Source organism: Phocoena phocoena, chromosome 16, assembly GCF_963924675.1.
Source record: "Phocoena phocoena chromosome 16, mPhoPho1.1, whole genome shotgun sequence".
Taxonomy (NCBI): Eukaryota; Metazoa; Chordata; class Mammalia; order Artiodactyla; family Phocoenidae; genus Phocoena; species Phocoena phocoena.
Window position 1 is genome coordinate 71015959 of NC_089234.1, and position 12897 is coordinate 71028855.

Consider the following 12897-nt stretch of genomic DNA (forward strand, 5'->3'; position numbering starts at 1 on the left):
GCTACTCCAGAAAAGAAAGTGACTGGAGCAGAAGGAAGTCACTTGAAGGCATTTAAGGAAGGAGAGCCTGGCTTAGGAAGACATCATAGGTGTGAAGGAGAAGCACTGAAGGCTGAGGGAAAATCGTGTCCATTTCCTGGAGCACCAGTTTGAGAAACACTGATCTAGGGTTGTGAGGGGGAAGCTGGAGTGAATGGGGAAGAGACTGTAGAAGAGTTTTTAGGTTGCGAATAATCATCTTCAGGTGATTGAATGAATAGGCGTGGTTTATGGACAAGATAGAGTTAGAACTCTCAGGCTACTCAATGTATACTTTTTTTTTCTCTCCAAAATCTGAACATAATGGCTTTTTGTAACCAAATAGAGAAAGATTTCTTCATAGCATAGCTGTTATCTCCAAAGACTATGCCCATTAACTGGGTGGAATACATATACCCCCCAAGGATGTAAGCTCCTTGAAAGCAAGGCCTCGTTCACTGTTTAGCCCAGCACCGAGCATGGTTCCTGATGCCTGGTTAGTGATTGTCATATACATGATGAAAAGAAATGAATAAGTGAAAGTGCTTTAGAGCAAGCTGGAAGCTTACCCAAAATATATATTAAAATACATATTAATGTACAGAATAGAAGACATATTTCACTGTAACAGAGTCTACAGGGCCGTCCACTTGTTTTTCCTCAATCTGGCATTTTTGCGTTGTTTTCTGTTTCCGTTCCAGTGAAGGGAGGCTGTGTTGATATGCCTAACATATGTTAATATGTTAGAAATTAAAAGACCTAGTTCTAGTCCAAATTCTAGTCCACCCAGATCCCATCCAGCCACCTGATTTGGGGAAAGGCTGTTAAACTGAGTATTGGTTTCCAGGTCTATTAAAGGAGGATTATAGGACCTGGTCAGAGTACCTCATATCTCAAGTACTAGTCAAATGAAATAATACATGTAACACAACCTTGGAAACTATAAACATCCTTTTGCAAATACATAGCTATTATAACAGTCTAGGTATGGTGTTTTTAAAGTTTAATTTACTATATAATCTGGCAATACTTTGAAGAAATCAGTAATCGTTTGTAATAAGAACACGAGCTCACCACTCTTCCGCAGTGAGTGAGCGAGAGTGGGAGCCTTGATTACCAAGTACCCGAGGCTCTGTGAGGCCGCGTCGCTGATGAATGAAGTGTTCTTGAGAACTTGGCGTCATTAAATGGCTTTGTACTTAGGATCGCACTGATCTTAAATGCCACGGGCACTCGGGGGTAATTGTCAGGGTTTCTTAGGCTGAGGAAAGTTTTCTTCCAAAATTAGTATTTTGTAATTTTCTAAACCAGACATTTAAGTATCAGATCACTATTAGCGTCAAGAGATAGTGTTTTGAAAGGGGGCAGGGCAGGGAAGGGGCAACCTTTCCTGCCCTGCCCCCTGCCATGTGCAGTGTGCCCCTTTAATGTGCAAATCCGTATAATACATGGAGGGGGAGAGATGGATGGATGGATAAACTACCTCTGCGATATGGATATATATGATACAGGACTGTATGTGTTAGGTTTGGGTTTTTTTTCATGCTTGGTCTCTATTTTTATACAGACTTTTTTTGTTGAGGTATATTTCACATGCAACATTATATTAGTTTTATGTGTACAATATATGAGTTGATATTTACAAAATTATCACCATAATAAGTTTAGCTAAAATCCATCACCATGTATAGCTACAGAATTGGTTTTTTCATGTGATGAGAACTTTTAAGATCGACCCTTCTAGCTGCTTTCTAATATACAATAGAGTATTATTAACTATAGTCGCCATGCTGTACATTACATCCCCAGGACCTACGTATCTTATAACTAGAAGTTTGTGCCTTTTGACTCCTTCACGCATTTTGCCCATCCCGCCCCCAGCTTCTGGCAACCACCAATGTGTTCTGTCTGTGAACTTGGGTTTGTTTGTTTGTTTGTTTTTAGATTCCACATAAAAGTGAGGTCATAGAACTATATTGATTTTAATAGGATATTTTTAAAAGCACTTTCTCTTCCTTTTTATAAACATTAATAAGGTAATTGCAACTAACATTTTTGAATACCTACTGTACATATATTAAATAAGCTCTTTGTATGTTACATATATTTGCATACATTAGCTTATTTATTCCCTGTAAATGCCCTATGAAGTAAAGCTATTATTATCCTCATTTTAAAAATAAAAAAACTGAAGGCTTCCCTGGTGGCGCAGTGGTTGAGAGTCCGCCTGCCGATGCAGGGGACACGGGTTCGTGCCCCGGTCCGGGAAGATCCCACATGCCGCGGAGCGGCTGGGCCCATGAGCCATGGCCGCTGAGCCTGCGCGTCCGGAGCCTGTGCTCCACAACGGGAGAGGCCACAACAGTGAGAGGCCCCGCGTACCGCAAAAAAAAATAAATAAATAAAAATAAGAAAACTGAGAAATAAAAGGCCAAGTAACTTGTTCAAGATTAAGAGCGAAGAAGGGGCAGAGCACATTTTAAAGCCAGGTGGTTGGCCCTTGAACTTACCTACTGAACCATGACACTCACTGCCACTATGTTTTTATGAGGACATCTAGTTTGCTAAGGAACCATAACTTCACTTAGATTTTCTTATCCTGTTTCTGTTCCCGACAGTTAACAGTTTTCATAGGCTCAAGTATCAGGCTGCCCTACAGCCTGCCTTGATGGCAGCTCAGAAGAATCCACAGGTTCGTAAGCATCTCCTCATGGCTCGCCAAGCTCTGGGAATTCTCCAGTCCTCCCTGTCTCTCTCCATAGAAGCTGTGACATGGGAACCTTGGTTTCAGCAGTCTTTTGTTGCTGAGGAAGCCCTGGGTCTCTGGAAATCCTATCTTCTGTGCTGACCTGAGTAAACTAGAAAATCAAAAGCTGTTCTTTAACATTTCCATCAGAATTAGCCTCAACGCATAGTTTGAAAGCTGGGGAGAGTTCATATACTCCTGAAATATAACCATCGGACCATTCTGAATTATCACTTTTGAGCTCATAGTATCCATTGGTAAAATCATGTCGGAACACCTAAAACAAATACTTAACATGCTAGTTAAGGGGAGAATGATGATAAATGGGGCCAGCTCACTCTCAGTTTGGTAAAACCAGCCTGGGCCTTCTGTCAGCATGCCCTGCACTCCTGCATAAAATGTTATTCATCCAAGGAAAGTGAGGCTCATGTTTTCAGTCCTGATTGTGCTTTTACAGTTTCATATTCATGGGGCTGCTCCACAGAAATATGCTTATTCCTTTTCTGGTGAGGCACGTATTACTCATAAGACACATATTCCCAGGACTGTGTCCTCATTTACATTTCTTGCCTGACCCAGACTTGGCTCTATTTACATAACACGATTGAAAAATTGTTATTCGAAGGGTTAATTTGGTTCCCTTCTGTTGGGGTTACTGCTCTGCATGTTCTCTCCAGTATAACACAATAATAAAGAGACCTTTCACAATTCACTTATAGAATGAGTAACAGTGACTTCTTATGGCGTTATGAAAATTAATAGGAAGATGAATGCACAATGCTTATTGAAGGGCCTGAAATATATCATAAATGTTCAATTAATATCACTAGCATTACATATTTCTGCTTATACTGATCACATTAACTGGGTATCATTTGATGAAAGCTATATAATTTAATTTTTTAATTTTTTATTGAAGTATAGTTGATTTACAATGTTTCAGGTGTACAGCAAAGTGATTCAGATATATATATATATGTATATATATTATTTTTCAGATTCTTTTCCATTATAGGTTATTACAAGATATTGAATATAGGTTCCTGTGCTATACAGCAGGTTCTCATTGTTTATCCATTTCATATATAGTAGTTAATCCCAAATTCCAAATTTATCCCTCCTCCCCATTCCCCTTTGGTAACCATAAGTTTGTTTCCTGTCTGTGAGTCTATTTCTGCTTTGTAAATAAGTTCATTTGTATCATTTTTTTTAGATTCCACATATAAGTGATATAATATTTGTCTTTGATTTATTTTACTTTGTATGTTAATCTCTAGGCCCCTCCACCTCACGACAAATATCTCAATTTCGTTTCTTTTTATGGCTAAGTAATATTCCATTGTATATATACCACATCTTCTGTATCCATTCATGTGTCGATGGACATTTAGGTTGCTTCCATATCTTGGCTTTGTAAATAGTGCTGCTGTGAACATTGGGGTGCATGTATCTTTTCAAGTTAGTTTTCTCCAGATGTATGTCCATGAGTGGGATTGCTGGATCATATGGTAACCCTACTTTCAGTTTTTTAAGGAAGCTCCATGCTGTTCTCCACAGTGACTGTACCAATTTATATTCTCACCAACAGTGTAGGAGGCACCGTCTCCAGTATTTATTATTTGTAGATTTTTTGATGATGGCCATTCTGACTGGTGTGAGGTAATACCTCTCTGTGGTTTTGATTTGCATGTCTCTAATAATTAGCAATGTTGAGCATCTTTTCATGTGCCTGTTGGCCATCTGTATGTCTTCTTTGGAGAAATGTCTATTTAGGTCTTCTGCCCATTTTTTGATTGGGTTGTTTGTTTTTTTGATATTGAGTTGTATGAGCTGTTTGTTTATTTTGGAAATTAATCCCTTGTCAGTAGCATCATTTGCAAATGTTTCCTGCTTTCCGTAGGTTGTCTTTCGTTTTGTTTATGGTTTCCTTTGCTGCACAAAAGCTTTTAAGTTTATTTAGGCCCCGTTTGTTTGTTTTTGTTTCCATTACTCTAGGAGACAGATCCAAAAAAGGTATTGCTGCAATTTATGTCAAAGAGTGCCCTATGTTTTCCTCTAGCAGTTTTATAGTATCCAGTCTTACGTTTAGGGCTTTAATCCATTTTGAGTTTATTTTTGTATATGGTGTTAGAGAATGTTCTAATTTCATTCTTTTACATGTAGCTGTTCAGTTTTCCCAGCGCCACTTTTTGAAGAGACTGTCTTTTCTCCATTGTATATTCTTGCCTTCTTTGTCATAAACTAGTTGACCATTAGCGTATGGGCTTATTTCTGGGCTTTCTGTCCTGTTCTGTTGATCTATGTGTCTGTTTTTGTGCCAGTACCATACTGTTTTGATTACTGTAGCTTCATAGTGTAGTCTGAAGCTGTACTATACATAGTATAGTCTGACTATACTATAGTAGGGTCAGGGGGCATGATTCCTCCAGCTCTGTTTTCTTTCTCAATTGTTTTGGCTATTCAGGGTTTTGTGTTTCCGTATAAATTTAAAAATTTTTTGTTCCAGTTCTGTAAGAAATGCCATTGGTAACTTGACAGGGAGTGCGTTGAATCTGTAAGTTGCCTTGGGGAGTATGGTCATTTTAACAATATTAATTCTTCCAGTCCAAGAACATGGTATATCTTTCCATCTGTTTATGTGGTCTTCAATTTCTTTCATCAGTGTCTTACAGTTTTCGGAGTACAGGTCTTTTGCCCCCTTAGGTAGGTTTATTCCTAGGTATTTTATTCTTTTCAATGAGATGGCAAATGGGATTATTTCCTTAATTCCTCTTTCTGATGTTTCATTGTTAGTGTATAGAAATGTAACAGATTTCTCTAGATTAATTTTGTATCCTGCAACTTTACCAGATTCATTGATGAGCTCCAGTAGTTTTCTCATGGTATCTTTAGGATTTTCTATGCATAGTATCATGTCATCTGCAAACATTGACAGTTTTACTTCTTCCTTTCCAATTTGGATTCCTTTTATTTGTTTTTCTTCTCTGATTGCTGTGGCTAGGACTTGCAAAACTATGTTGAATAAAAGTGGTAAGAGTGGGCATCCTTGTCTTGTTCCTGATCTTAGAAGAAATGCTTTTAGCTTTTCACCGTTGAATATGATATTAGCTGTGGGTTTGTCACATATGGCCTTTATTATGTTGAGGTTGGTCCCCTCTTTGCCCATTTTCTGGAGAGTTTTTATCATAAATGGATGTTGAATTTTATCAAAAGCATTTTTCTCCATCTATTGAGATGGTCATATGGTTTTTATTCTTCATTATGTTAATGTGGTGTATCACGTTGATTGATTTGCAGATGTTGAAAAATCCTTCCATCCCTGGGATAAATTCCACTTGATCATGATGTATGATCCTTTCAATGTATTGTTGGATTAGTTTGCTATTATTTTGTTGAGGATTTTTGCATCTGTGTTCATCAGTGATATCATTTGATACAATCTATGTAACTGAAAATTTTTGACCTTTTAACTTGATTCTCTCAAAGTATTCTTCTAGTCAGACTCTCCACTGAAGTAACTGTTATTTATTCAAGCACTAAAAAATTATGTACTGGGCTTCCCTGGTGGCGCGGTGGTTGAGAGTCCGCTTGCCGATGCAGGGGACACGGGTTTGTGCCCCGGTCCGGGAGGATCCCACATGCCACGGAGCGGCTGGGCCCATGAGCCATGGCTGCTGAGCCTGCGTGTCCGGAGCCTGTGCTCCACAATGAGAGAGGCCACAGCAGTGAGAGGCCCACGTACCACAAAAAAAAAAAAAAAAATTATGTACTGACTATTAGGCACTGTTCTAGACATGAGGGTTGCTGTGTTAACCAACCAACTGTGTTAACCAACAGCCTCCTGTCTGGGAGAAGCTTAAACTCTAGCAGGGAGATAGACAATAAAGTAATAGAGATACATATTAATTCATATAGAGATAAGAGCCAATAAGAAAAGTAAGACAGAATCAGGAGCTAGAGTAATGAGTGGGGAGGGCTGGAGATGCTATTTTTAGCTAAAATGTTTACCATAGTCGTCTATGACAAGGTAACATCTGAGATGCTGTGATCAAAATTAGAAGTGATTCAACAGTGAGAGGCCCGCGTACTGCAAAAAAAAAAAAAAAAAAAATTAGAAGTGATTTATAAACTTCTTACAGTGTCATCTGTTGAACTATTTATTCTTTGGTTCATTTGAAACTTCTTGCAGAACTATTTCTGTAAATATGGAACATGTCATGATAGCTGAGTTTAACGAGCATGGTTTGAAACCAGAGGAAGGAATATTTTATGGAGGTGCTGAGTTGCAGGGGGAGAGCCAAGGGCAAATTGAAGATTCCAGAAAATCAAGTGATTGATGGTTAAAGAAGTTCAGGGGGAAATGAGTGGCCCCAGAGGACAGGTGGAGAGATAAGCATAGGATAGCAGGAGAAAACTTATATATCCCAGCTTACCATTTCCTGCGGTAAAGATAACTAACGATACAGTGAAGTCAGCACTTTTCCCTTCTCTCTGTAAAGGACATTATCCACTTGAGTCAAGTGAAGTTCATTTTTTCAGTCTTGACTCTGTTTTAGGGTATTATGTTCATACAGTTTTTACAAGAAACGTGCCTATTCCTTCTCCTATGACTCACATATTACTCAAAAGTCACTGGCTTCCTGTAACTTTGGAACTCCAAAATCTCTGGAGGATATTTCTCCAATTGTGTATTGAATCTAACAAAACCGCATCTCCTGTCATCCTCCTGGCCCTGCAGTGAGGGCCGTTTCCAAACTGGGCGTGCTCGGTTCAGGTCTCGGGTACTGTGATAATTAAAAGAGGTGCAAAGGGGAATGGAGCACCTTCCCTGGAGTTGAACCACTACCAAGTCCAATGTTCCTGGCAAGAGCCCCGCCATGTGTGTTCTGTACCCTTGGGAGGATCCAGTTGTTCTCAGGTGGGCCTCGTTGATGGCCTTCAACCCCGGAGCTGCGAAGTCTACTATCTAGTGAGGCCATGCCAAGGCACTGGAGCAAACTGCAGAGCAGTTGCCCAGCTAAAGGTCATAGCTTTGGCTCAACTGCAATTAGTCATTGCCACATGGAAGTAAAGGGCTGGTTTTGGCAAAGCATCTGATTTTTTAAGAAGAGGCAGATATCTGACTTTTTATGAGAAATATCTTTATTTTTGAATGTTGGCAATAATTAGAATATTTTTTTAATGCTAGGGCCTTAATGAGGTTTTTAATGAAGGAAAATGTGGAACCCACTAACGAGCAGTGTGACTTTGGACAAGTCATTAATCCCATAAGGGTTTCTTATGGGGGAAATTGGGTCCCGTTGTCTGTGAGGCTCCTTCGAGGTCTAAGATTCAGTGTTTGCCACTTGGAGATCACAGTCAAATAGATATGACATGACAAGGTCAGAATGTAATGGGACTGTGCCCACCTTGCCTATACAGGCCCCCTTTATTGCAGGAACAAAGCATCCAACACGCCTACCTTTCTGGGCCACTAGTAATATAGGGGATAGATGCTTTCAACATTTAACAGACATTGAGGGCTTTCTCTGTGCCAAGCCCTGTGCCAGGCACCATCCTTTCAGCTTCCTTATGTGGATAAAGAGATTTTTATTCTTTCCAACTCTGAAATGCAGGGCACTCAGCCCAATACTGGGCTCAGAATAAGGGCTCAGTAATTGTTACCATCCCTCTCCTGCTTCACTGAGGCTGTCCCCGTGGAGGATACTTCCAGAACTCACTCTGCTTGACTTTTCCCTTCAGCTAGGATATGCTCATCTTCCTTTAGCAATTGTAATCACCCTCAAAAGACAGTTCAAGCCTGTCCTCTTTCATTCCTGCCCACGATCTCTGAACTCTGGTTGTTCTCATTCTCTTACAAGTATTTATTGAGCATCTGCTATATTCCTGATCTTGTTCTATCAGTGAACAAGACAGACAAGGCCCTGCTTTCACAAACTAAAATTCTGTGGGGGTTGGGTGGGAAGGAAGAAACAAACTGTGAACTAATAAATGAACACTTTATCAAATAGTGTTACATAGAAAATAATGGTATCATGGTAGTTATATTAGGGCTACTGTAGACTGAGGGCCAGGAAAGGCCCATCTGAGGAAGGCTATTTATTCATTGGCCTCATTGATAAGAAGGAACCAGCAGCCCTGGAAGATCTAGGGGAAAGGAGCATTCTAGGTAGAGAAAACAGCCAGTGCTAAGGCCCTGGGGCAGGAACAAAATTAGCATTTGGAAGGATGTAAAAGAAGCCTATGGGACTTCCCTGGTGGTGCAGTGGTTAAGAATCTGCCTGCCAATGCAGGGGATATGGTTTCGAGCCCTGGTCCGGGAAGATCCCACATGCCGTGGAGCAACTAAGCCCGTGTACCACAACTACTGAGCCTGCGCTCTAGAGCCCGCGAGCCACAATTACTGAGCCCGCGGCGCTACAACTACTGAAGCCTGTGTGCCTAGAGCCCGTGCTGCGCAACAAGAGAAGCCTCCGCAATGAGAAGGCCACGCACGGCAACGAAGAGTAGCTCCCGTTCGCTGCAACTAGAGAAAAGTCCGCACACAGCAACAAAGACGCAACGCAGCCAAATAAAAACAAAAAAAAGAAACCCGTGCAGCCTCAGCATAAATTCGGGGTGGGTGGGGTGAGAGTGTAGAGATAAGAAGTGATCTCAGAGAATTTGTTTACATATAGATTGTTTTAAAATTATTTTATGCAAATAAGCTTTCTTTTCCCTCAATTAGAGTCTCATTTCCTTAAAGGGAAGAGGACTAAATCGATCTTTTTTTGGTCCTCTGTAGTACCCAGTTCCTCAGTTAATATTTAGTTAATTGACTGAACATGAAGAACTTATCCTTTAGTGTGGCAAAGGGGAGTTACAGTTCAGTGTGGTTTGATTTAGAAATATTCACTATGGGGTACATCTCATAGCCTAGGAGGTGTGCAGGGGGGACATTGTTGTCCAGGTGCTGTTTCAGCAGTACCCAAATGAGTACATATGATCTTCCCTTTCTTCCTAGTTTATCCATGTGCTGTTTTGACTGCATGTGTCTTTGGAGCCAGTGGCCAGCAGACCTCCATCTGGTTTAGGAGATAAAGAAGCAGGGACCTTAACACAAGTCTTTGTAGTTGAACAGCTACCACCCCAAGATGGCCTTTCTCCCCCGAGTCTGGCACTTTGGGGAAAGGAGGAGGTCTTTGGCCTTCTCTGATAACTGACTGCTGCTTCCCCCCCGCCACCCCGTCGTGCCCTGCTGCCTGGGAGAGATGAAAGATGGTCAGAATGTGGGCTGGAGTCATCAAGTGTTCTCACCCCTTAGAACACAACACATGACAGACGCCGTTCCTTTCTGCCCAGCAGCAGGCCATCATGTGACTTGTGCCACTTGACCTTTTCAGTTCCAGACTTGAGGAAAAGGACAGTGCAGATAGGATGATGTGTGAAGATATTTAGTATTTAGTTCTCCCCCTTGTTGAATTTCTGGGGAAAATGTACTTTCAGTAAAAAGGAAATAACTTTCGTGGTTCTATCGTTTCTACACATTTTAGACATTGGGAGTTGCTTGTGTTAGAATCTGGGGCTTATCTTGATGGCTGTCCGATTGCAGGTCTGTTTGGGGAAAGCATCAGGGCTGCTGAGTCCAGACTTGCTTCTTAATAAGTCATGATGACCTATTAAATTGTTTCGGCTCCTAAGGGTAAGCTGGGATGAAGTGGAAGAGTAGCAATGACATATATACACTACCAAATGTAAAATCAATAGCTAGTGGGAAGCAGCTGCATAGCACAGGGAGATCAGCTCTGTGCTTTGTGACCCCCTAGAGGGATGGGATAAGGAGGGTGGGAGGGAGACGCAAGAGTGAGGGGATATGGGGATATATGTATACATATAGCTGATTCACTTTGTTATACAGCAGAAACTAACACTCCATTGTAAAGCAATTATACTCCAATAAAGATGTTTAAAAAAATTGTTATGGCTCCTGAATTTATGTTGATAAGTGCATTTTTAGTTCCTCCTATTAAACTTTTATTTACTCTTTTCCTTAATCTATCCAAATCATGCATAATTTTTTTCTAAGGAATAATTTTCTGGATTAATAGTTAGTGTTTTCCATTTATAAAAGACAACCAGGGACGTCCCTGCTGGTCCAGCAGTTAAGACTCCATGCATCCAGTGCCGGGATCCCTGGTCAGGGAACTAAGATCCCAAATGCTGTGCAGTGCGTCCAAAAAAAGAAAAAAGACAACCAGCTTTTGTCAAAGAATTATCCACATTTACTATATCTCATATAACGTGTGTGTGTGTGTGTGTGTGTGTGTGTGTGTGTGTATTTGTAACAAAGGCAGTATCTGGAACAAGGATCTTAATTTCTTCATTTCACTTGTGGATGAAAATCTGTCAGCCATAAGTCAGAATGAGAGCATTGCAATTAGAGCTGAAGAACCATTAGAAGATTCCTGGAAACCTAGGTCATTTTATACGCACACGCACGTGCGCACGCACATTTTAACTCTATGCCATAAGATATTTAAAGAAACTGCGTACGCTGATTTCTGATAAAACACAATTTAGAAAACTATATGCTTGGTTGATTTTGTGCACCGAAGTCCAATTCCTCTCTTTCTTACCTTTCGTTTCTTCCTTTCTGATGGTTTAAATAGAGAGAAATTTTAAACGGTTGGTATATTTCTGCAGGTGTTTTTCCTTTACTCACAAGTGTGAAACAGGGTATGTTATTCCAGCCTTCTGGTTCACCTTCGGAAATGTGAATGCGTGTCACGTTTTCTGGACATCCACCTCGAGTAATGTGTCAGTGTTGAGAATGCACAACTTGTAAGTTGATCATCTCTAAAGGTGTTGTTCTTAAGCCAGTCGGACCCCCAGATTTCATCACGCTTTCAGACTCCCAAGCCCTGATCGTACACAACCATAGAAACATAGTTTCATCTGAGAATATGTACATTCAGTGGAGCCCCTTGGAGCTGGGGGGGGGTGATCATTTCACAGTCTGTTCTGAATTTTGCATGCTTCGTCTTTATACGTTCAAGAGCCTATGAAATAATGAATAGCTATCTTGCCATTCTGTTTCTTCAGGCTACACTGAACACAGCTTTGGTAGCCCAGAAATAACCTGGCTTTCTTCATGCAATGCGGGCTCATAAAAACCAGTGTTCCCTCTTCATTAATGGAGGCACCTTTTGTAATCTGTTAGCAGTAAAGTGTGCAAGTATTGAGATCACACATATATGAAGTGCTGAAGACAACATAGGTTACCACATGTCATTTCTTCTCTTGTATCTTTGTATGCCTATGCCCTCATTTGCATACAGAGCCATCTGCAAAAGGAAGGAAGAAGAGAGAAGCTCTCTTGAGTCCATCCATTTCATTTCTCCTGGAATACAAGATTTTAAGGAAGTGTGGTAGTGGGGCTTGAGGAGTAGGGAAATGTTTGGATAAGAGTAGCAAGCTGTGAAAGTGGAGGATTAGCCCCTGAAGGAAAAAGTGTCCCAGACATCCAGTGCAAGAGGAATTTGTGGCTACTTTCTGTTGGGGATAAACCAAGCCTCCTGAGGGTTTGATGAATTGGTCATTTTCACCTTAGAATCGGTTGTTTTCGTAACAGTAACCTGTGAGATAGCTGTTGTGTGTTCCCGCCTGGATGACACTTCACTGGATTTTGGATGGTGAGGGCTTGGGGCCCTGGGAATGGAGAGGTAGGGGAGGGGCGTGTCTCCTTCCTGACCGCTGGGCTTCTCTTCTCCACCCTCCCCCATGGTTCCCACAGGAGCCGTCCCAAACCAGTCTCCTTCCAAAGTCAAGGGGCTCCTGTCCCATCTGAATCCCTAAACTTTTCTTTTATCCTTCATCTTGTGTGTTTTGCTGCTGATAAAGGAGAGTAGAATATGCCCTGATGAAGATATGAAAAATACTGAATATGGCCAATCCGGATTCCTCTGCTCTTTAAAAGCTCCCTTGTAGATTAGATCATTTGCCCTCTTAGAAGCTCAATGAGCTGCTTTTTCCATGTGTTCCTGTGAATGGTGCCCGTGTCCTGGTCTCAACTGGAAAGAAGGGGGAAAACAAGGAGAAGAGAGAACACACTTTGTTACTACAAGTTTTCCAGAGTCACATCAGTGATGTCAATA